Source organism: Leucopleurus acutus, assembly GCF_964270905.1.
Source record: "Leucopleurus acutus genome assembly, chromosome: X".
Taxonomy (NCBI): Eukaryota; Metazoa; Chordata; class Mammalia; order Artiodactyla; family Delphinidae; genus Leucopleurus; species Leucopleurus acutus.
In genome coordinates this window covers 73,458,171-73,479,801 of record NC_139148.1, presented here as the reverse complement: position 1 = coordinate 73,479,801, position 21,631 = coordinate 73,458,171, and the positions used below count along the sequence as shown (strand labels likewise).

The window sequence follows — 21,631 nt, the reverse complement described above, 5'->3', positions numbered from 1 at the left end:
AGGTTGTGTGAAGGAAGGGGCAGGATATGTTAAAAGTGATGAAAGGGAAAAACCTACAACCAAGATTACTCTACCCAGCAAGGATCTCATTCAGATTCGAGAGCAAAATCAAGAGCTTTCCAGACAAGCAAAATATAAGAGAATTCAGCACCACCAATCCAACTTTACAACAAATGCTAAAGGAACTTCTGTAGACAGGAAACATAGGAGAAGAAAAAGACCTACAAGAACAAACACACAACAATTAAGAAAATGGCAATAGGAACATAAATATCAATAATTAGCCTAAATGTAAATGGATTAAGTGCTCCAGACAAAAGATACAGACTGGCTGAATGGATACAAAAACAAGTACCATATTATATGCTGCCTAAAAGAGACCCACTTCAGACCTAAGGACACATACAGACTGAAAGTGTGGGGATGGAAAAAGATATTCCATGCAAATGGAAAAAAAAAAAAACAGGAGTAGCAATTCTCATATCAGAGAAAATAGACTTTAAAATAAAGACCATTACAAGAGACAAAGAAGGACACTACATAATGTTCAAGGGAACAATCCTAGAAGAAGATATAACAATTGTAAATATTTATGCATCCAACATAGAAGCACCTCAATACATAAGGCAAATACTAACAGCCATAAAAGAGGAAATCAACAGTAACACAATAATAGAGGGAGACTTTAACACCCCACTTACACCAATGGACAGGTCATCCAGACAAGAAATTAGTAAGGAAACAAGGCTTAAATGACACATTAGACAACATAGACTTAATTGATGTTTACAGGACATTCCATCCAAAAGTAGCAGAATACACTTTCTTCTCAAGTGCACATGGAACATTCTTCAGGATAGATCACATCTTGGGTCACAAATCAAGCCTTGGTAAATTTAAGAAAATTGAAATTGTATCAAGCATCTTACCTGTCCACAACGCTATGAAATTAGAAATCAATTACAGGAAAAAAATGTAAAAAGACACAAAACTTGGAGGTTAAACAATATGCTACAAAATAACCAAGAGATCACTGAAGAAATCAAAGGAGAATTCAAAAAATTCCTAGAAACAAATCACAATGAAAACATGATGACCCAAAACCTATGGGATGCAGCAAAAGCAGGTCTAAGTGGGAAGATTATAGCAATAAAAACATACTTCAAGAAACAATAAAAATCTCAGATAAACAACCTAACCTTACACCTAAAGTAACCAGAGAAAGGAGAACAAAAAACCCCCAAAGTTAGTGGAGGGAAAGAAATCATAAAGCTCAGACAAAGGTATCACAAAAAAGAAAATTACAGGCCAATAACACTGATGAACATAGATGCAAAAATCCTCAACAAAATACTAGCAAACTGAATCCAACAACACATCAAAAGGGTCATACACCATGATCAGGTGGGATTTATCCCAGGGATGCAAAGATTCTTCAACATACACCAAACAATCAATGTGATACACCATATTAAAAATTGAAGGATAAAAAACATATGAAATTCTCAATAGATGCAGAAAAAGCTTTTGACAAAATTCAACACCAATTTATGATAAAAAATAACTCTCCAGAAAGAGGGCTTAGAAGGAACCTACCTCAATATAATAAAGACCATACATGATACACCCACAGCAAACATCATCCTCAGTGGTGAAAAACTGAAAGCATTTCCTCTAAGATCCAGAGGAAGACAAGGTTGCCCAATCTTGCCACTATTATTCAACATAGATTTGGGAGTCCTAACCAGAGAAGAAAAAGAAATAAAAGGAATCCAAATCGGAAAAGAAGAAGTAAAGCTGTCACTGTTTGCAGATGACATGATACTATACATAGAGAATCCTAAAAATGCTACCAGAAAACTACTAGAGCTAATCAATGAATGTGGTAAAGTAGCAGTATACAAAATTAATGCACATAAATCCCTTGCATTCTTATACACTAATGATGAAAAATGTGAAAGAGAAATTAAGGAAACTCTCCTATTTACCATTGCAACAAAAAGAATAAGATACCTAGGGATAAACCTACTGAAGGAGACAAAAGACCTGTATGCAGAAAACTATAAGATACTGATGAAAGAAATCAAAGATGACACAAACAGATGGAGAGATATACCATGTTCTTGGATTGGAAGAATCAAGTTTGTGAAAATGACTATATGACCCAAAGTAATCTACAGATTCAATGCAATCCCTAGCAAACTATCAATGGCATTTTCCACAGAACTAGAACAAAATTTTCACAATTTGTATGGAAACACAGAAGACCCTGAATAGCCAAAGCAATCGAGAACGAACAACGGAGCTGGAGGAATCATGCTCTCTGACTTCAGACTATACTACAAAGCTACAGTCATCAAGACAGTATAGTACTGGCACAAAAACAAAAATATAGATCAATGGAACAGGATAGTAAGCCCAGAGATAAACCCATGCACATATGGTCACCTTATTTTTGATAAAGGAGGCAAGAATATTCAATGGAGAAAATACAGCCTCTTCAATAAGTGGTGCTCGGAAAAGTGGACTGCTACATGTAAAAAAATGAAATTAGACCACTCCTTAACACCATATACAAAAATGAACTCAAAGTGGATTAAAGACCTAAATGTAAGGCCAGATACTATAAACTCTTAGCGGAAAACATAGGCAGAATACTTCTTGACATAAATCGCAGCAAGATCTTTTTTGACCAACCTCCTAGAGTAATGAAAATACAAACAAAAATAAACAAATGGGACCTAATGAAACTTAAAAGCTTTTGCACAGCAAAGGAAACCATAAACAACATGAAAAGACAGCCCTCAGTATGGGAGAAATATTTGCAAAAGAAACAACTGACAAAGATTAATCTCCAAAATGTGCAAACAGCTCATGCAGCTCAATATCAAAAGGATAAACAACCCAATCTAAAAATGGACAGAAGAGCTAAATAGACATTTCTGCAAAGAAGACATACAGATGGTCAAGAGGTACATGAAAAGCTGCTCAACATCACTAATTATTAGAGAAATGCAAATCAAAACTGCAATGAGGAATCAGCTCACACCAGTCAGAATGGCCATCATCAAAAAATCTACCAACAATAAAGGCTGGAGAGGGTGTGGAGAAAAGGGAACCCTCTTGCACTGTTGGTGGTAATGTAAATTGAGACTACCACTATGGAGAACTGCACCCCCATATTCACTGCAGCACTATTTACAATAGCCAGGACTTGGAAGCAACCTAAATGTCCATCAACAGAGGAATGGATAAAGAAGATGTGGTACATATATACATGGAATATTACTCAGCCATAAAAGGAAACGAAATTGGGTCATTTGTAGAGTTGTGGATGGACCTAGAGACTGTCATACAGAATGAAGTAAGTCAGAAAGCGAAAAACAAATATCATATATTAATGCATATATGTGAATTCTAAAAAAATGTTATAGATGAACTTATTTGCAAAGAAGAAATAGAGACACAGATATAGAGAATAAACGTATGGATACCAAGGGGGAAGGGAGCATGGGATTAATTAGGAGATTGTTATTGACATATACACATTACCATATGTAAAATAGGTAACTAATGTGAACCTACTGTATAGCACAGGGAACTCTACTCAGTGATCTGCGGTGACCTAAATGGGAAGGAAATCCAAAAAAGAGGGGATATATGTATACATATAGCTGATTCACTTTGCTGTACAGTAGAAACTAACAGAACATTGTAAAGCAGCTATACTCCATTAAAAATTAAAGAAAAGGAATGATTCATTTTCATTTTGTAATCTGAAAACATTAGGCAGTATACTCCCAACTATGATTCATGCCTGCATTTATCCTCTATTCCCAGAGACATAAAAGTGTACAGTGCCTTCTTCATTCCTATACTTAAGAATATATTATTTTACTCTCAGTCTAAATACCTAGTTTTGAATGTTGACAGAGAAAATATCCTAAGGTTAATATAGTGACAGATCTGATTATCTGTTCAGCTAAGGCTCTCGGCATTGAAATACTATCCTACAAATACTACATCTACCAAGGGAGCTCCTCAATATCAGTAATGAATTCACCAGTGAGAATTAGTTTTGTTTCAAGGAGCCTTAGGCAAGAAAGTAATTTAATATATAGTATAATGCTTCATTTTAATTATGTCATTCAAAAACAGATAACATACATGTGTTATAGCTGATTTCAAGTGGATGTACCTAATCAGATACTAAACTGTTAAAATTTGGGGTTCCCATCAGAAAGCTGAACATATTCTCTAGTCCTGTGTTTGGAAAGTAAATACGCTATTGCCAGATGTCGGCTTTCTTAAAAGGAAAACGATTCTGTGAATTGCAGGCTTCTAACACACATTTTGACTCTCATTTGGGGACCATAACTGGACCTTTATCTTACCTAACACAGAAAGGAAATCCTGGCAAGCTTATCAGGACTTCAGAGTTTCAAGAACTTTTTGAAAAGACGAAACATGCTCTGATTTCATTACTAATGTTGAAAGTTCCAGTCTTTTCAAATCCATTCATAATGGCCTACTACAAAATTGGATGCAGCTTTGTTTTAGGAACATGAAAATATAAAGCATCTTGTAATATATTTCAATAGAATGTTATTGCTAAACGAAAGAAAATTGTTTTCTTTCTAGAAATATAATCTAGAAATTTTGCAGGACATATTTTCTTTTTTTTTCCGGTACGTGGGCCTCTCACTGTTGTGGCCTCTTCCATTGCGGAGCACAGACTCTGGACGCGCAGGCTCAGTGGCCTTGGCTCACGGGCCCAGCTGCTCCGCGGCATGTGGGATCTTCTCGGACCAGGGCACGAACCTGTGTCCCCTGCATCGGCAGGCAGACTCTCAACCACTGCGCCACCAGGGAAGCCCCAATAGGTGTTTTGTAGGAGTTGTTCCACATGTAGATGTATTTCTGATGTATTTGTGGGGAAGAAGGTGATTTCCACGTCTTACTATTCCGCCATCTTGAAGGTCTTCTCTCTCAATTTTTTTTTTTTTACTTGGTTTATTATCATCTAAAGGTCCTTCCTCTGCAGGAATGCTGTTCTTCACTTCACTGCGTGGGAGAAGAGGGAGCAATATTGAAGGCTTTAAGAAGAGAAGTAACATTAGATTTGTATTTTTTATTGAAATATAAATGAAGTAAAATATGTTGATTTCAGGTGTATTACATAATGACTTCATGTTTGCATACATCATGAAATGGTCACCATGATAAGTCTTTGTATTTGTCCCCATATAAAGTTTTTACAATATTTTTGACAATATTACTTATGCTGCATATTACAGCATAATGTGACCTATTTATTATATGACTGGAGGTTTGTACCTCTTAATCCCCTTCATCTATTTTGCCTACTCCCCATCCCCCACCCTTCTGGCAACCACCCATTTGTTCTCTGTATCTATTAGTCTATTTTCACTTTGTTTTGTTTTTTAAATTCCACGTATTCAGTGGATCATGGGGTATTTGTCTTTGTCTGACTTATCTCACTTAGCATAATACCATCCAGATGCATCCACATTTTTGCAAATGGCAAGATTTCATTTTATATTTGGCTGAGTAATATTCAATTGTGCATATATATGTATATATATACACACACACATACATACAATATCACATTTCTTTATCCATTCCTCTATCATTGGATACTTAGGTTGATTCCATATCTTGGCTATTGTAAATAATGCTGTAATGAATATTTGAGTTCATATGTCTTTTCAAATTATTGTTTTTGTTTTATTGTTATAAATACCCAGAAGTGAAATTGCTGGATCACGTAGCAGTTCTATTTTTATTTTTTTTAGGAAACTCCATACTGTTTTCCATAATGGCTGCACTAATTTTCAATCCCACCAACAGCGCATGAGGATTCCCTTTTTCCACAGCCTCGCCAACACTTGTTATTTGTTGTCTTTTTGATGATAGGCATTCTGACAGATGTGAGGTGGTATTTCATTGTAGTTTTGATTTGCATTTCTCTAATATCAATTTCTCTTTCTGATAGTTCATTGTTAGTGTATAGAAATGCAACAAATTTCTTTACATTAATTTTGTATCCTGTAACTTTACTGAATTCATTTATTAGTTCTAATAGTTTTTTCGTGGTATTTTTAGGATTTTCCATATATGGTATCATGTCATCTGCAGAGTGACAGTTTTCCTTCTTCCTTTCCAGTTTGGATTCTTTTTATTTCTTTTTTCTTGTCTGGTTGCTGTGGCTAGGACTACCAATGCAATGTTGGATAAAAGTGGCAAGAGTGGGCATCCTTGCCCTCTTCCTGATGTTAGAGGAAATGCTTTCAGCTTTTTACCCTTGAGTATGTTAACTATGGGATTGTCATATATGACCTTTATTATATTGAAGTATGTGCCCCCTATAACCACTTTGTTGAGAGTTTTTTTTTTTTACCATAGATGGATGTTGAATTTTGTGAGATGCTTCTCCTGCATCTATTGAGATGATCATATGATTTTTTTAACATCTTTATTGGAGTATAATTGCTTTACAATGATGTGTTAGTTTCTGCTTTATAACAAAGTGAATCAGTTATACATATACATATGCCCCCATATCTCTTCCCTCTTGCATCTCCCTCCCTCCCACCCTCCCTATCCCACCCCTCTAGGTGGTCACAAAGCACCGAGCTGATCTCCCTGTACTATGCAGCTGCTTCCCACTAGCTATCTATTTTACATTTGGTAGTGTATATATATCCATGCCACTCTCTCACTTTGTCCCAGCTTACCCTTCCCCCTCCCCATACCCTCAAGTTCATTCTCTAGTAGGTCTGCATCTTTATTCCCGTCTTGCCCTTAGGTTCTTCATGAAGATCATATGATTTTTATTATTCAATTTGTTAATGTGGTGTATCACACTGATTTATTTGCAGATATTGAACTATCCTTGCATCCCTGGGATAAATCCCACTTAATCATGGTGTGTGATCCTTTTAATGTATTGTTGAATTTGGTTTACTAATATTTTGTTGAAGATTTTTCATCTATATTCATCCATGATATTGGACTATAATTTTCTTCTTTTGTAGTTTCTTTGTGATGTATCTTAAATTCGGGGGGGGGTACAATTGCTCTCTTACCATAATGTTAGTTTTAGTGGAGAAATTGATTTTAGGCACTCTAAAGAAGAACTAGCCTCACTGTAACTTAGACTAGAAGACCTCTACATTCTCTTCCTCCCACTACATCCACAGGCTCTGAACAGCTTCTACATTCAACACTAGAGATCATGGAATTTGCAAAACTTTCCCAACTTTGGAACAATCGTATGAATCCCTCCTCTCCAGTTGTTGGATAACAATTTAGCTGGAGAAACAGCTAAGCCAATCCCCCATCAACCCATCTCCATCTGCCTTTCTGTGAGGGAAAAATGGTGCTGCATGGGTTAGAATTATATTGGAGGAATGTGGCAGACACTTCTGGATGCCATTCCAACACCCATTTTCTCCTTTCCTCTTGCCAACAAAACCCTTATTGTGATCAAAGTCTTGAATGATACAATAGTAAGAATAATGCCCTTCCCCCAAAGATGCCCATGTCATAATCCATAGAACTTGCGGATTTTACCTTAAATGGTAAAGGGGAATTTAAGTTGCAGATGTACCAAATGTTGCTAATCATCTAATGTCAAGATAGGGAGATTACCCTGGATTTATCTGGGTGGATCCAATGTAATTCTTAAAAGTGGAAGAGGAAGGCAGAAGAGGTATTTGGAGTGATGCAATGTGAGAAGGACTCAACCCACCATTGCTCGCTTTGATGGGAACCATAAGCAAAGGGATGTGAGCAGTTTAGAAGCTGGAAAAGGCAAGGGAACAGATTCTCCCCTAGAGCAGGAGCAATACAGCCATGTCCATACCTTAATTTTAGCCCAGTGAGAGTCATGTTCAGACTTTGACCTACAGAATTGTAAGACAGTAAATTAGTGTTATAAACCAACTAAGTTCTTGGTGATTTGTTACATTGGCCATAGGAAACTAATATGAGCAACTAGATAGATGAGCTCACTTTTAGAAATACTGAGTTTTCAATGCTTTTGAGATATCCAAGTTTACAGTGACATTAATCTGCCTCTATCCTCCCAGCTCTTTTGTTCTCTTACCCCTCTCCCAGTCTGCTCATTAACCTGTTGATCTGTTAACAACCTACCTCATTGAATAGTCCCAACATCCTTTCAATCATAATAACTTCTTCCTCCCATCTGTGACATCTCATGAGTCTCCATGTCCTGTCAGTTTACTTAGAATTTGCTTCAATCTGCCTTTCTTCTCAATCTATTTCTCTCACTGCTACAGTGATAGGATTCCTCATCTCTACCTTCTAACTGGTTGCTCTGCCTCTCATCTTGTCTCCTTTATTTTTTAAAAAAAACATTTATTTATTTATTTGGCAGTGCCGGGTCTTAGTTGTAGCATTCAAGATCTTCATTGCAGCATGCAGGATCTTTAGTTGCATCATGTAGGATCTAGTTCCCTAACCAGTGATCAAACCTGGGCCCCCTGCATTGGGAACACCGAGTCTTAACCACAGGACCACCAGGGAAGTCCCTCATCTCCTTTAAATCCATCCTCCACTTAGCCATCAAAGTGATCAATCTAAACATAAAATTTGATTATGATTATTTAAAACCCTTCAAAGGATCCCTGTAACCAATAAAATTTAGTCTAAACTCATTAACAAGACATATGAGATCCTCCATGACCTACTTTTTGGCTACCACCTCAGCCTCATCTTTTATCTTATGCCCTTGCTCACTTTTACATGCCAGCAGTACTTGAAGTTCCCTGCATACTCCATGTTGTTTTTCATTTCTCCACTTTTTGCTTTCCCTCTGTCTCAAAAACTCTCTCCCAACCTCACTTCATAAAGCTAACTCCCACTCACCTTTTATGACAGCTTAGGCATCACCTTCTTTTATGGCCTTCTTCCTTCACCATTATCATCATGCTTCTCCCTAGGCTTGGTTAATTGTTCTTTGAACTCCTACTTCCTTGTATACATTTTTATCATTGTATTGATAACATTGGATAATAAGTGTTTTTTGTTTCTGTCTCTTCTACCAGTCTGAGCTCCAGGGACTATCTCAGATTCATCTTCATACCTTTGCAACTAACCAGTGCTTGGCACATAGTTGGTGTGAAATAAGTGCCTTTTAAAGAAAGGAGGGATGAAGGAAGAGAAGTAGGAATAAGGGAAGAAAGGAAAAGGGAAAGGAGCAACCCAGATCTTGGGATCATTCCAAAACACCACTCAGTTACAGAAATCATTTAGCAATTCTTAGTTTATTTTAAGGAATTAATTTATAATCAAATCACACATTTCAAATAAAATTCATTATTTATATGCCAATGCTTTGGTGCAATTCCATAGATTTATCCAGTAACTAAAAAGTATTCAATATTCTCTATAAGCAATTTGCAACCAACCTTCTATGCATTTCACTGAGTACTTCATAAAGATACATGTCATAAATCAGTAAGCAAGTGTTATGCTGAATTTTGGAGATAACAAGTATTTGCCATTCCTGCTGGTTAAAGAAGTTGGATATTGGAAGTGAAAGTTTCGCTCTGTGGTCATAGAAGGAAGGGTTGGGGGAAGGAAAAGTTAAACATATAAAGAGATAACGATGGCATTAATACAGAAAGAAAGGTAAAGTATAATTTATAGCATAGGTAACTCATACTCATAGTTCTCTAAAAATATTCCAAGTATGCTTTGAAAATGATCAAATTATATTGTATATATAATATATATAAATTATATATATATACAGATTTTTTTCTGCCGGAAACGTTTAATAGTTGGGTTGTGTCTGCACACGTCCTATCTTATAAGGGATTTCTGGCTCTTCAGAAATTGGGTATCCAATTTGTTGTCTCTCTCTTTGAGTGTAGCTTGACTTTGGAACTCCTGGTGTGGCCAAACTCTGCAAGGAAGTTAAAAATATCAAACATAATTAAATGATATTTAATAAAATTTCTATTCTTGTTTAGATATGTTGTGTATTAGAAAATTGTGCATATAATATCTGAATCATTTTAGAAATTTGTTTAATCACCATTATATATTTTAGTTATTTAAAAACACACACATACAGAATTTTTTTTTAGCAACTGAATTGTTGGCTGCTTTTAAATAACCATTAAATACTGTACTCATAGTACAGTTTCCCTAGACAAGTTTAGATATTGTCCAATCCAGAATCTCTGTACTAAAGTAAGAACCTAACATTACAGGAGCAAATTTATGGAAGAAAAACAGATACCTCTTTTTTCTGAAATTACAGTACCAAAGTCCACACTCTAATCTTGCAGTGATGAATGTTAGTACTATATAACTGCACAATTACATTTGTTGCTTTTATGAAGTATCTCACTTTTCTTTTGTTGTATGATCTTATTCACAAACTACATTACTAGTGTTTCCACATCGTATGTTATTATAACAACATTGTTTATGTTATAGTAGCCCAGACTTCTGTTACCACTATAATATTGTTTTATGATAGGGGTTCATGCTAAAACCTCATTTTCTCAGCATAACATGTTACTTTTTGACAATTAATCTCTACTCACAGATGCACTTTTCTATTGCAAAGACCCTCAGAAACATGTTCATGAGCATTTAAAAATACCATTTTAAAACAGATCTGAGAAAGAAATGAAGGCCTTTATTTTGAGAATTCTCTATTTTTATTGGAAAATATTGCACTGATCACTTTCCTCAGTTGTAAGAGAATGGTTCAAAGATAAACACACATATGTGCACATATACACATATGTTGACCACCACTCTGTGGCAGGCATTGTACTTGGCACTAAGGATACAATAATGAATAAGTGAGGGTTCTTGATCTGGATGAATTAAAAATCAAGTGGAAGACACATACCAATAGTCAGGTAGATAAATAATTATAACATAATATCTTAGTATAAGAATGAAGGCAATAATAGTGCTGCTGGGAGGGCAGAGGATAGAGCACTACCTCTGCTTAAAGGTTTGGGAAAGGCTTCATGAATGTGATATTCAAAGTACATATTAGGATGACTAGGAGTTTTCCAGGCATGGAACCATAAATGCTTTGGAACCATATACTTGAGAAACCATACATGTGGTATGGCTGGAACATAGAGTGCAAACCTAAGATCAGCCAGAGATGAAGCTGTAGAGCTGGAGAGATCAGGGGAGCTAAAATCCTTCACATTATGCTTACTTGAGGAATTTTGACTTTGACCTATTTGTAATAAGGATCAAGTATGGTCTTTTAAGCTAGATAACAATAAGATCATATTTGGTTTTAAGATAATAACTTTGGCAGCTGTGTGACAGTTAAGCCTGAAATAGAGACACAGGTGGCAGAGGAATTAGTTGGTAATAATTTAGAAGGGACATGCTGAAGACCTGAATTTAGTCCGTGGCAGAGGGATTGAGTTTTCCCAGAACTGAGGGGGTTCCTGGAATGTGGGACTTTCACTTTTAAAACCAAGACTGTCCCAAGCAAATTGTGGTGAGATGGTCACCCTAGATTTAAGGGAAAAAATTAATAACACATGACTTTGTGCATGATTAGATTTAGAGAGAGCAGTAAAGGAGAGAAAAGAGCCTCCTAGTGCTCACAGACTTCAGTTTTAGATGATTGGGTAGATAGCACCATTCACTTTAATACAGAATACAGGAGAGGAGCAGGGTGGAGTGAAGAGATAATGACATAGTCTTTAAGGGGCCTGCTAGACATACAAATGTACAGATATCCTGTAGATTACTAGAATCACTGGTCTAGATCTAGAGAAACTTCTATGAGTTGAAATTAGATTTGAAATTCACAAACAAGATGGAACCCTGAAAAAACAGCACCATTTAAGTTGTGGACAGAGTTGGAAGTGTTTCAGAAGGAGTTTGAGAAATAATAATCAGAGAAGTATGAAGACAACCAGGGCAGTGGTACCCTGGCAGTCAAATGAAGAGTCAGGAAGCAGTGAGTGTCAAATGCCAACAGAGACGTCAAGTAAGGTAAAGTCTTAAAATAAGCTTTTAGGTTTGCTTATCAGGGGCTTACAGGTATATGTAATGAGAGCAATCTTAATAATATGGTTTAATAAAATGCTGAGCTTGGTCTCTTGTGTCCTTTAAATGATAGTACAACGAAAGATTTCTTGAGAAAAAGATAAGTTGAAGTTGTTAAAAGAAACTCAGATGAAAATTTCCCTAGGTATTAAGTAAGGAGCTCTTGGCATATTGTTTTCTTGTTTGGTGCACTACCTTCTACCCTTATCAATATCAACTTCACTTCAACTTTTTCTCTTACCTTGCCTCCTCCACTTCCAACCCTGCCCCTACTTAGAAATTGCTACTACTTTTTGACTGAGGTAGCCACAAAAGGGAGCTACAGCCCACTTCTTCCCTTTTAAGTCTCTTGTCCAACTCTTGTATATTACTGCTTTTCTTTTAGTGACTGTAATTAAGGGTAAAATTGATATGCGCACTGCATTGAAAGTGACTGCACCAACTTTGTTATTTTCTCTCACTACCCTCTGAGCTATTTCCTCATAGCACTTATCACAATTAGTAATCCTATATGTGTTTATTTGCTTAATATATTTCCCCCACTATATTACAGCTCCATGGAGCAGGAACTTTTCTTTCATCATTCTTTAACTACCACAACAGTGCTTGGCATGTAATGGGCAACAAATTAGTTGAGTGAATGAAAAATGTCATGTTACTCTGTTAACTTCACTCAGTTTTAAAAGATTAATCTATCTGTCCCAAGATTTCTATAATTCTATAATCTTTAAGGGTCACTATTTTTTTCCTGTTCACCTAGTCTTCCAGTAAAATGCTGTTTTAGTACCATTTTAGTCCACTTTAAGTGGTAACCTGTTATTTATCTGGACACACCCTAAAGAATGACCCTCCAATGAGTCATGTCCCCTGTGTAACCCCCTACCCTTGAGTGTGAGCAGAACCTGTGATTCGCTTTTAGCCAATAGAATATGGAGAAAATAATAGGAAATGTCAATGGAATAGTTATTCCCTTGAATAGATTTTCTTATATGACTCCATCTTAGGAGAATGGAGCTGAAGCTTCTTCTGCTGGCCTTGAAGAAAGCTGTAATGTTGTGAGAGAGTCTGTCAGAAGGCCAAGTGGCAACTGTAGGTAGCCTCTACAGACCGACAGTGACCCCCTAGTTGTCAGCCAGCAAGGAAAGATATGGGGCAGGGTGGGCGGAATCACCTAAGTGATTCCTAAGGAACTGGATTCTACCAACAACCATGTGAATGTAGAAGAGGACCCAAACTCCAGATGAGAATACAGCCTGTCTGACACCTTGATTGCAGCTTGGTGCAACCCTGAGCAGAGCACCCAGAAAAGCCATATCCAGACTCCTGACCCACGTAAATTGTGACACAATAAATGTATAATGCTTTAAACTGCAGAGTCTATGGTAATTTGTTATGCAGCAACAGAGAACTAATACATAGATCAAAACTAATATGATGTCACCTGCATTCAAACCCAGACAGTTTACCTGCTATATTCTCAATATTAGTCTTTCCTCTTTCATTATTTAGATTGTATTTTCTCTTGGATTTCCACGTATATTGACCCACAATGAGTTCAGTACCATTCTCTATTTCCTTCTCTTTCTGATTTAATATGTCACTTAAAAATTCCCAGTTTCTTCCCAGTTCTATCGTCCAGAATCACTGGTCCACATACATGGTACCATTTATCTAATGTGTGAAAAATCAGTTTTTATTCCATTACACATCCAGCATTTTGCCTTTCTCTTGTACGTCACTAAAACTCCACATTTGTATTTCCTTTCTTTACCTCTCTGAGGTCACTCATCAATTCACAGTGTTTTTTTCTCCCAATTTTAATGAGAAACAATTAACATGCATCACTGTATAAGATTAAGGGGCACAGCACGATGGTTTGATTTACATATATCGTGAACTAATTACAACAGGTTTAGTTAACATCCATCATCTCATATAGCTACAATTAGAGGGAAAAAATTTTTTTTCCTTGTGATGAGAATACTTAGGATCTACTCTCTTAACAACTTTCCTATGTATCATACATCAGTGTTAACTATAGTTATCATGTGGTACATTACATCCCTAGTAGTTATTTATCTTATAACTGGAAATTTATACCTTTTGACCACCTTCCTCCAATTCCCCTCCCTTCACCCCCACTTCTGGTAACCACAAATCTGATTTCTTTTTCTATGAGTTTGGTGGTTTTTCATTTGTTTGTTTTACATTCCACTTCAAGGACCATCCATGTTGTTGCAAATGGTAGGATTTCCTCATTTTTATCTTGCTGAATAATATTCCATTGTGTGTGGTATATATATATACACATACCACAACTTCTTCATCCATTCATCCATTGATGGATGTTTAGGTTGTTTCCATGTCTTGGCCATTGTAAATAATGCTGCTATGGGCATGAGGGTGCAGATCTCTTTTTGAATTAATGTTTTCATTTCTTTTGGATATATTCCCAGAAATGAAATTGCTGGATCATATGGTAGCTCTGTTTTTAAGTTTTTGAAAAATCTTATACCAATTTACAATCCCACCGACAGTGCACCAGGGTTCTCTTTTCTCCACATCCACATCAGCATTTGTTATCACTTGTCTTTTTAATGATAGCCATTCTAACAGGTGTGAGGCGATATCTTATTGTGGTTTTAATTTGCTTTTCCCTAATGAATAGTGATGTTGAGCATTATTTTCATGTAAACATTGGCCATTAATATATCTTCCTTGGAAAAATGTCTATTCAGGTCCTTTGACTATTTTAAATTTAATTATTATTTTCCTGTTAAGTTGAATTAGTTCTTTATATATTTTGGATATTAACCTCTTATCAGATATATGGTTTGCAAATATTTTCCCCATTCTATAGGTTGTCTTTTTACTCTGTTGATGGTTTCTTTTGCTGTACAGAAGCTTTTTAGTTTGATGTTATCCCACTTGTTTATTTTTTATTTTGTTGTTTGTGCTTTAGGTGTGAGTTTCCAAAATATAATTACTGAGACTTGTGTCAAGAAGATTTGTTCCTATGCTTTCTCTTAGAATTTTCATGGTTTCAGGTCTTACATTTAAGTTTTTAACACATTTTGAGTTAATTTTTGTAAGTGGTATAAGAGAGGGGTCAAGTTTCATTCTATTACATGTGAATATCCAATTTTCCCAGCACCATTTATTGAAAAGACTCTCTTTTCTCCATTGAGTATTCTTGGATCTTTCACGTCATTGGTTAAATTTATTCCTAAGTAGTTTACTGTTTTTGATACTATTGTAAATAGCTCAGTTAGTTCTTCTTTTTCTATTACTTAAGGCATAGAGTTAGGTTGTTTATTTGGGATCTTTCTTGCTTCATAATGTAGTCATTTATTGCTATGAAATTCCCTCTTAGAACTGCTTTTGCTGCATCCCATAAGTTCTCATATGTTGTGCTTCCATTTTCGTTTGTCTCAAGAAATTTTTAATTTCTCTTTTAATGTATTTTTTGATCCAATGGTTGTTCAGGAGAGTGTTGTTTAATTTCTATGTGTTTGTGAATTTACCAATTTTCTCTTGTTATTGATTTCTAGTTTCATGCCATTGTGGTCAGAAAAGGTAATTGGTATGATTTCAGTCTTCTTCAAGTCACTAAGACTTTTTTGTGGCCTAATGTATGGTCTATTCTAAATAATGTTCCATGTGGAATTGATAAGAATGTATATTCCAATGTTGTTTGATAGAATGTTCTGTAAGGTCAATTGGACTATAGCGTTGTTCAAATCCAAATCCACTGTTTCTTTATTAATTCTCTGGCTGATCTATCAATTGTTGAGAATAGGGTATTAAAGTCCCCAAATGTTATTGTATTACTGTTTATTTCTCCTTTTAATGTGTTATTGTTTGTTTTATATATTTAGGTGCTCCAATGTTGGGTGCATAAATATTTGCAATTGTTGTATCTTCTTGATGGATTGACTACTTTATCATTATATTATGACCTTCTTTGTCTCTTTTTACCAATTTTAGTTTAAAGTCCATTTTTTCTCATATAAGAATAGCTACTTCTGCTTTTGTTTTTGGTCACCATTTGTTTGAAATGTCTTTTTCTATCCCTTCACTCTCAGTCTATTCATCTAAGGCTAAAGTAAGTCTCTCATAGGCAACCAATCATTGGATCTTGTTTTTTTTTTTTTAAATCCATTCAGTTATTTCATGTCTTTTGATTGGAGAATTTAATCTATTTCAGTTTAAGGTAATTATTGATAAATAAGGACTTACTATTACCAATTTGTTAATTTTTTCTGGTTGTTTTGTAGAGCCATTGTTTCTTGTTTCTTATCCTGCTCTCTTTTTTTGTGTTTTGATGCTTTTGGTATCAGTAAGCTTTGACATCTTTATCCTATTCTTTTGTGTAATTGCAGCAGATTTTTTCCCTTATGGTTATCATGAGGCTTACATAAAATATATATAACAGCTTAACTTCAATGAAATTCCTAAACTTTACACTTTTCCTTCTCTTCCCTCTTACATTTTATGTTACTGCTGTTATAATTTACATATATTATGTTGTGTAACTAATAACAGATTATTGTAGTTATGGTTATCTTTACGACATTCATTTTCTTAAACATTTAAACTAGAGTTGTAAGTGAATTATGCACCACCATTACCATATTATAGAATCTAACTTTGAGTATATATTTACCATTAACAGTGAGTTTTTGCTACCTTTTTAATGTTTTTATGATGTTAATTAATGTGCTTTTACTTCCACTTGGAGAACTCTCTTTAGCATTTCTTGTAAGGTAGGTCACATGGTAATAAACTCCTTTAGCCTTTTTATTTTTTCAGGAAAGTCATTATCCCTCCTTCAGTTCGGAAGGACAGCTTCACTGGGTATATAATTATTGGTTAACAGGTTTTTTTTTTCAATATTTTGAATGTCATCCCATTCTCTCCTGGCCTGAAAAGTTTCTTTTGAGAAATATGCTGATAATCTCATGGGGGTTCCCTTTTATGTAACTTCTCTCTTTAGTCTTGCTGCTTTTAAAATTCTTCATTGCCTTTGACTTTTGACAATTTAAATAATGTCTCAGTGTAGCCCTATTTGGGTTCAACCTATTTGGGATCCTTTGGGCCTCATGGATCTGGATGTCAATTTCTCTCCCCAGGTTCAGGAAGTTTTCAGCCATTATTGCTATAAATATACTTTCTGTTTCTTTCTCTTTCTTTTCTCCTTCTGGAATTCCAATCATGCAAATATTGTTTCTTTTCATTGTGTCCCATAAGTCCCATAGTCTTTCTTCACTCTTTTGCATTCTTCTTTCCTTTGCTTCTCTGACTGGATAATTTTAAATGTCCAGTCTTCCAGGTTGCTGATTGTTTCTTCTGCATGGTCGAGTCTGCTTTTGAAACTCTATTGGATTCTTCAGTTCAGTTTTCATATTTTCCAACTCTAGGATTTCTGGTTGGGTTGTTCTGATGGTTTCTATTTCTTTGCTGAACTTGTCATTTTGTTCATGTACTGTTTTTGTAATTTCAGTTTTTTGTTATCTATTCCTTGTTTTTAATTATAGGGTAACACAGTAAACTCCAACACAAAGGTAGGGATGGGGGAGTGCAAAAGGAATAAAGAAAACAGAACCAGTATTTCACAAAAGCATCAAGCCAGTGATGAAGTAGCAGTTAATGCTTTGCAGAGTCTTGAGGGTATAATTTGCTCAGGGTGCTCTGAGGGATTCTCTTCAGCATTTCTTTGGAGAAGGTTTGAAGCAGCTGCCAGCCAATATTCAAAGTCTCATAGACAGGGCGATTTTCACAAGGACTCTGAGCAATAAAGTTCTTCTCAAACTTCTGCAGAAATTCCAAGTAAAGAAGATCATCTGAGGTAAGGGCTTTGTCTCCAACTACAGCTTTCATGGCTTGTGCATCCTTACCAATAGCATAGCATGCATACAGCTGGTTAGATACATTGGCATGATCCTTTCTGGTTATACCTTCTTCAATAGTAGACTTCATTAACTGTGATAATGAGGGCAGCACATTAATAGGTGGGGAAACCTGTCCGTGTGTAGATCTGCCACTCTGTAATATATCCAGTCAAGTCAGGGATTCAGTGAGTGATATCATTGTTACGCATGGTGAGAATAGGAATTTGAGTAATAGAGTCATTTCTACCTTCCACTCGACCAGCACATTAATGTATTGTGGGTAAATCTGTATACATATAATTTTGGAAGCCTCGTTGACCAGGAACCTCCTTCCTGGGCTGCTGAAACCTCTCAAAGTGCTTCAGCATAAGAACTCATGTCTGTTAGGGTAACCAATACATGTTTTTCACACTGATCTTCACTACTCAGCTGTGGTTAGAGCCAAGTGAGGAGTGATAATTTGCTCAATAGCTGGGTCTTTAGCCAAGTTAAAAAAGAGGCAGGCATTGCCCCTTGAGCCGTTTTCTTCAAAGTCAGATTTGAAGAACCGGGCAGTTTCCATGTTTACACCCATAGCAGCAAATACAATCACAAAATTTTCCTCATTGTAGTCCACTACATCTTTGGATTTTTTTTTTACCATACCAGGCTGGCAATAGATTAGAGCTGCAATCTAATTGTGTGGTAAGCCATCTTCAGAGAAGACAGGAATTTTCATGCCATCTATGGGCAAAATACCAGTCTGAATCATCTCCTCTGAATAGCTTCGACACTGAGGATTGATTGCCTGGCCCATGATGTCAATGAACTCTTCAGCCAGTACAACAGGACCTCTGTTGATTGTTTTTTCTAATCCATTGAATACCCCACCAAGCACCTCCTTAGACACTGGTGTTTGGAGAATATCCTCAGTAAACTCACAGGACATTTTCTTGACATCTATACCTGAAGTCCCTTCAAATACCTGAACGACTGCTTTGGAACCACTGACTTCTAGAACTTGCCCACTCCGCTTCATGCCATCAGGTAATGTCAAGTGCACAATCTCAGCGTATCTGGGAAACTTAACATGAACTAAGATCACTAGTGGACCATTGACTCCTGATACTGTCTTGTATGCCCTAAAACAATTTCTTCATTGTTCTCTTTTTAAAAGCATGCAAACATTGTTTTTCAAAGACTTTCTAAAATCAACTGTCTGGCTCATCACTTGTTCTTTAACTCTATGCTGCTCAAATTCTAAAACTGAACTGTTCATTTTTTTGTGGTCTGGGACACTCTGTATCATTACTGAAAAACAACCTTTCTCCAATGGAGTGTAGCCACTGGAGAAGTTCTTCGGTCACTGGCTAAGCACACACAGAATGTTGAGAAATCATAGTCATCTCCCTTAAGGGTTTACAACCTTAGTCATGGAGTACTCTTTAAACTATGTTATTGTTTCAGTTGATACTCTCTGAATTGAGATTGAGTGAATAATTATATGGAAAAATGACAGCTGCCCCTTATAATCTTTTCCTAGAAGCTGCCCCTCCTAGGGGCAAAACATATAAATGAAATTCATAAAAGAGTATTTATAATTGTTAGGTATAAATTTATTGTCATAAGAATGCAACATGTGTCAGTTACTTGACACATCTACTTCAGCTCACATAAACTCCCCAAAGGCATTCTCTAATGCAAATAATTCCCATTATAAAAAGCACATCTGGGAGAGGAGGGATAAATTAGGAGTTTGGGATGAAAATATACACACTACTGTTTATAAAATAGATCACCAACAGGGACCTAGTGTATAGCACAGGGAACTATACTCAATATCTTGTAATAACCTATAAGGGAAAAGAGTCTTAAAAAGAGTATATATACTGAATCACTTTGCTGTACACCTGAAACTAACACAATATTCTAAATCAACTATATTTCAATAAAAAAAATTTTATAAAAGCACATCTCCTCAAACCATAGAATCAAGTCTTTTCCTTCTTCCTTACACTGCAGTGCTGTCACATGACCCAGTGACTGATCAGGACAGGATTAGTCAGGCAAGAGAGCGCCCAGACTGATACCCTTCATCTGAAATTCTTTTTAACCAATGAGCCACAAACAGGCACTCTGGCAATTAACCAGTGCAAACATAGTCTTACAACCTGGGGAAACAACAGGTGCTTTCCTAAGTTTTAAAGAGTCTACTTCCAGGGCTCATCCCCAGTTCCTAAGGAAGCTATGAAGAGGTCTGATGCTACACAATTGTATTGTTTAGTAATCAAGAACCATTTCTTTCAGAACTGCTGAGCAGTCCACTTAAGCCTGGTTTATTAGGGTCTTTTTACAATCACAACACTTAAACATATCAGTGCATATGCTTTGGATATATGCTATATAATATGGGCAAAGCTGCTTGTCTTCCCCAAAGAGAGCCTTGAGCTGAAAAAAGTTAATGGTAGAAAAAGGTCAAACAAGACTTAAGAAACCTGGAATTTTCCTGCTCTGCCAATAATCAGGTGTCTAAATCCTGGCAAGCCCTGTCCCTCCCATAACCTTAGGCTTCTCACTGTAAAATGAGAGGGTTAGACTAGATGACCTGCAGGGTACTTTTCAGCTCTAGCCTTCTCTGATATCTAGGTGTCCTCCTGCAGAGCAGCCTCTCCACTGAACAACACCTCCCTCTGGCTGCGGGCCTGACCTCCATCCATGAAAGCAGTTTTCCTAATTTCATTTAGTTTTTTTTGTGTGTGTTCTTGTATTTTGCTAGATTTCCTTAAGAGAATTATTCTGAATTATTTGTCTGACAGTTCATAGATCTCCATTTTGTTAGCGTCAGTTCTTGGAGCTTTATTAGTTTCCTTTGTTGGTGTCATATTTTCTTGGTTTTTCGTTATCCTTGATTCCTTACATTGGTATCTGCACATTTGAGTAATTGGGGTCCTCATACAGACTTTACAGGTTTGCCTTGGCAGAGACGGATCTTCACCAGTCAGCTCAGTTTGGATCTCTAGGCATATTTGTTGGTAATATACTTAGGCAAGTGGGGCCTACTGTTATTCTGGGGGTGGAGGGAGGCAACTGTTCAAGCTCTGAGGTTGGGGATGGGAAGGTGTGCCACTGGCTGAGAACAGTTGGATAGGACTGCTGGCTTGGTTCCCTACCCAAGTAAGGCTGTTAGATGGTGCTGTACTTTCCTGGATTCTCTGGTCAGGCTTACTAGATGGTTGGGACTGGGTACTATATTCAGTAGTAGATGGGACTATGAATTAGCTTCACTCCCTGGTAGGGTAGCAAGGACCTGTATGGGCTTATTGTTTGGGAACCCAGATCAGGCAACAGTGTGCACTGAATTCCCTGATCAGGTGAGACCACCAGTTCTTTTCTGCAAATGGGGAAAGACATGGCTTGTGCTCTCTGTTCAAGTGCCACTCTAGTCTGGGCTGTTGGATGGGCTATGCAGCTTCCTGTGTGCTCTGATTAGGTTCCCTGGTTAGGCAGCCTAGAGGCTGTATTCAGCAATGAGCAGGGCTATGAATTAATTTTCCTGCCTGGGTGCAGTGAGAGAAGCAACATAAAGCCAGTAAAGCTCTTTGTTGTCTTAACTAAAGCCAACCTGCACTCCAAGTTCTCTGGCCGAACAGGTTCATTGGCTTTGC

General features: G+C 36.5%; 1 long non-coding RNA gene and 1 pseudogene across 2 annotated transcripts in view; both read right to left on the bottom strand.

The window, feature by feature from the left end:
• The window catches only part of LOC309977891, a 1,160,683-nt gene that overhangs the window by 225,702 nt on the left and 913,350 nt on the right, over nucleotides 1-21,631 (bottom strand). The window lies entirely within an intron of this gene.
• Nucleotides 17,743-21,631, bottom strand: part of LOC309978017 (V-type proton ATPase subunit B, brain isoform-like) — a 35,260-nt pseudogene continuing 31,371 nt past the window's right edge. The window contains exon 2 of the transcript in view: nucleotides 17,743-19,108. The product of the transcript in view is annotated as a V-type proton ATPase subunit B, brain isoform-like (transcript). The remainder of the gene's footprint in view (nucleotides 19,109-21,631) is intronic.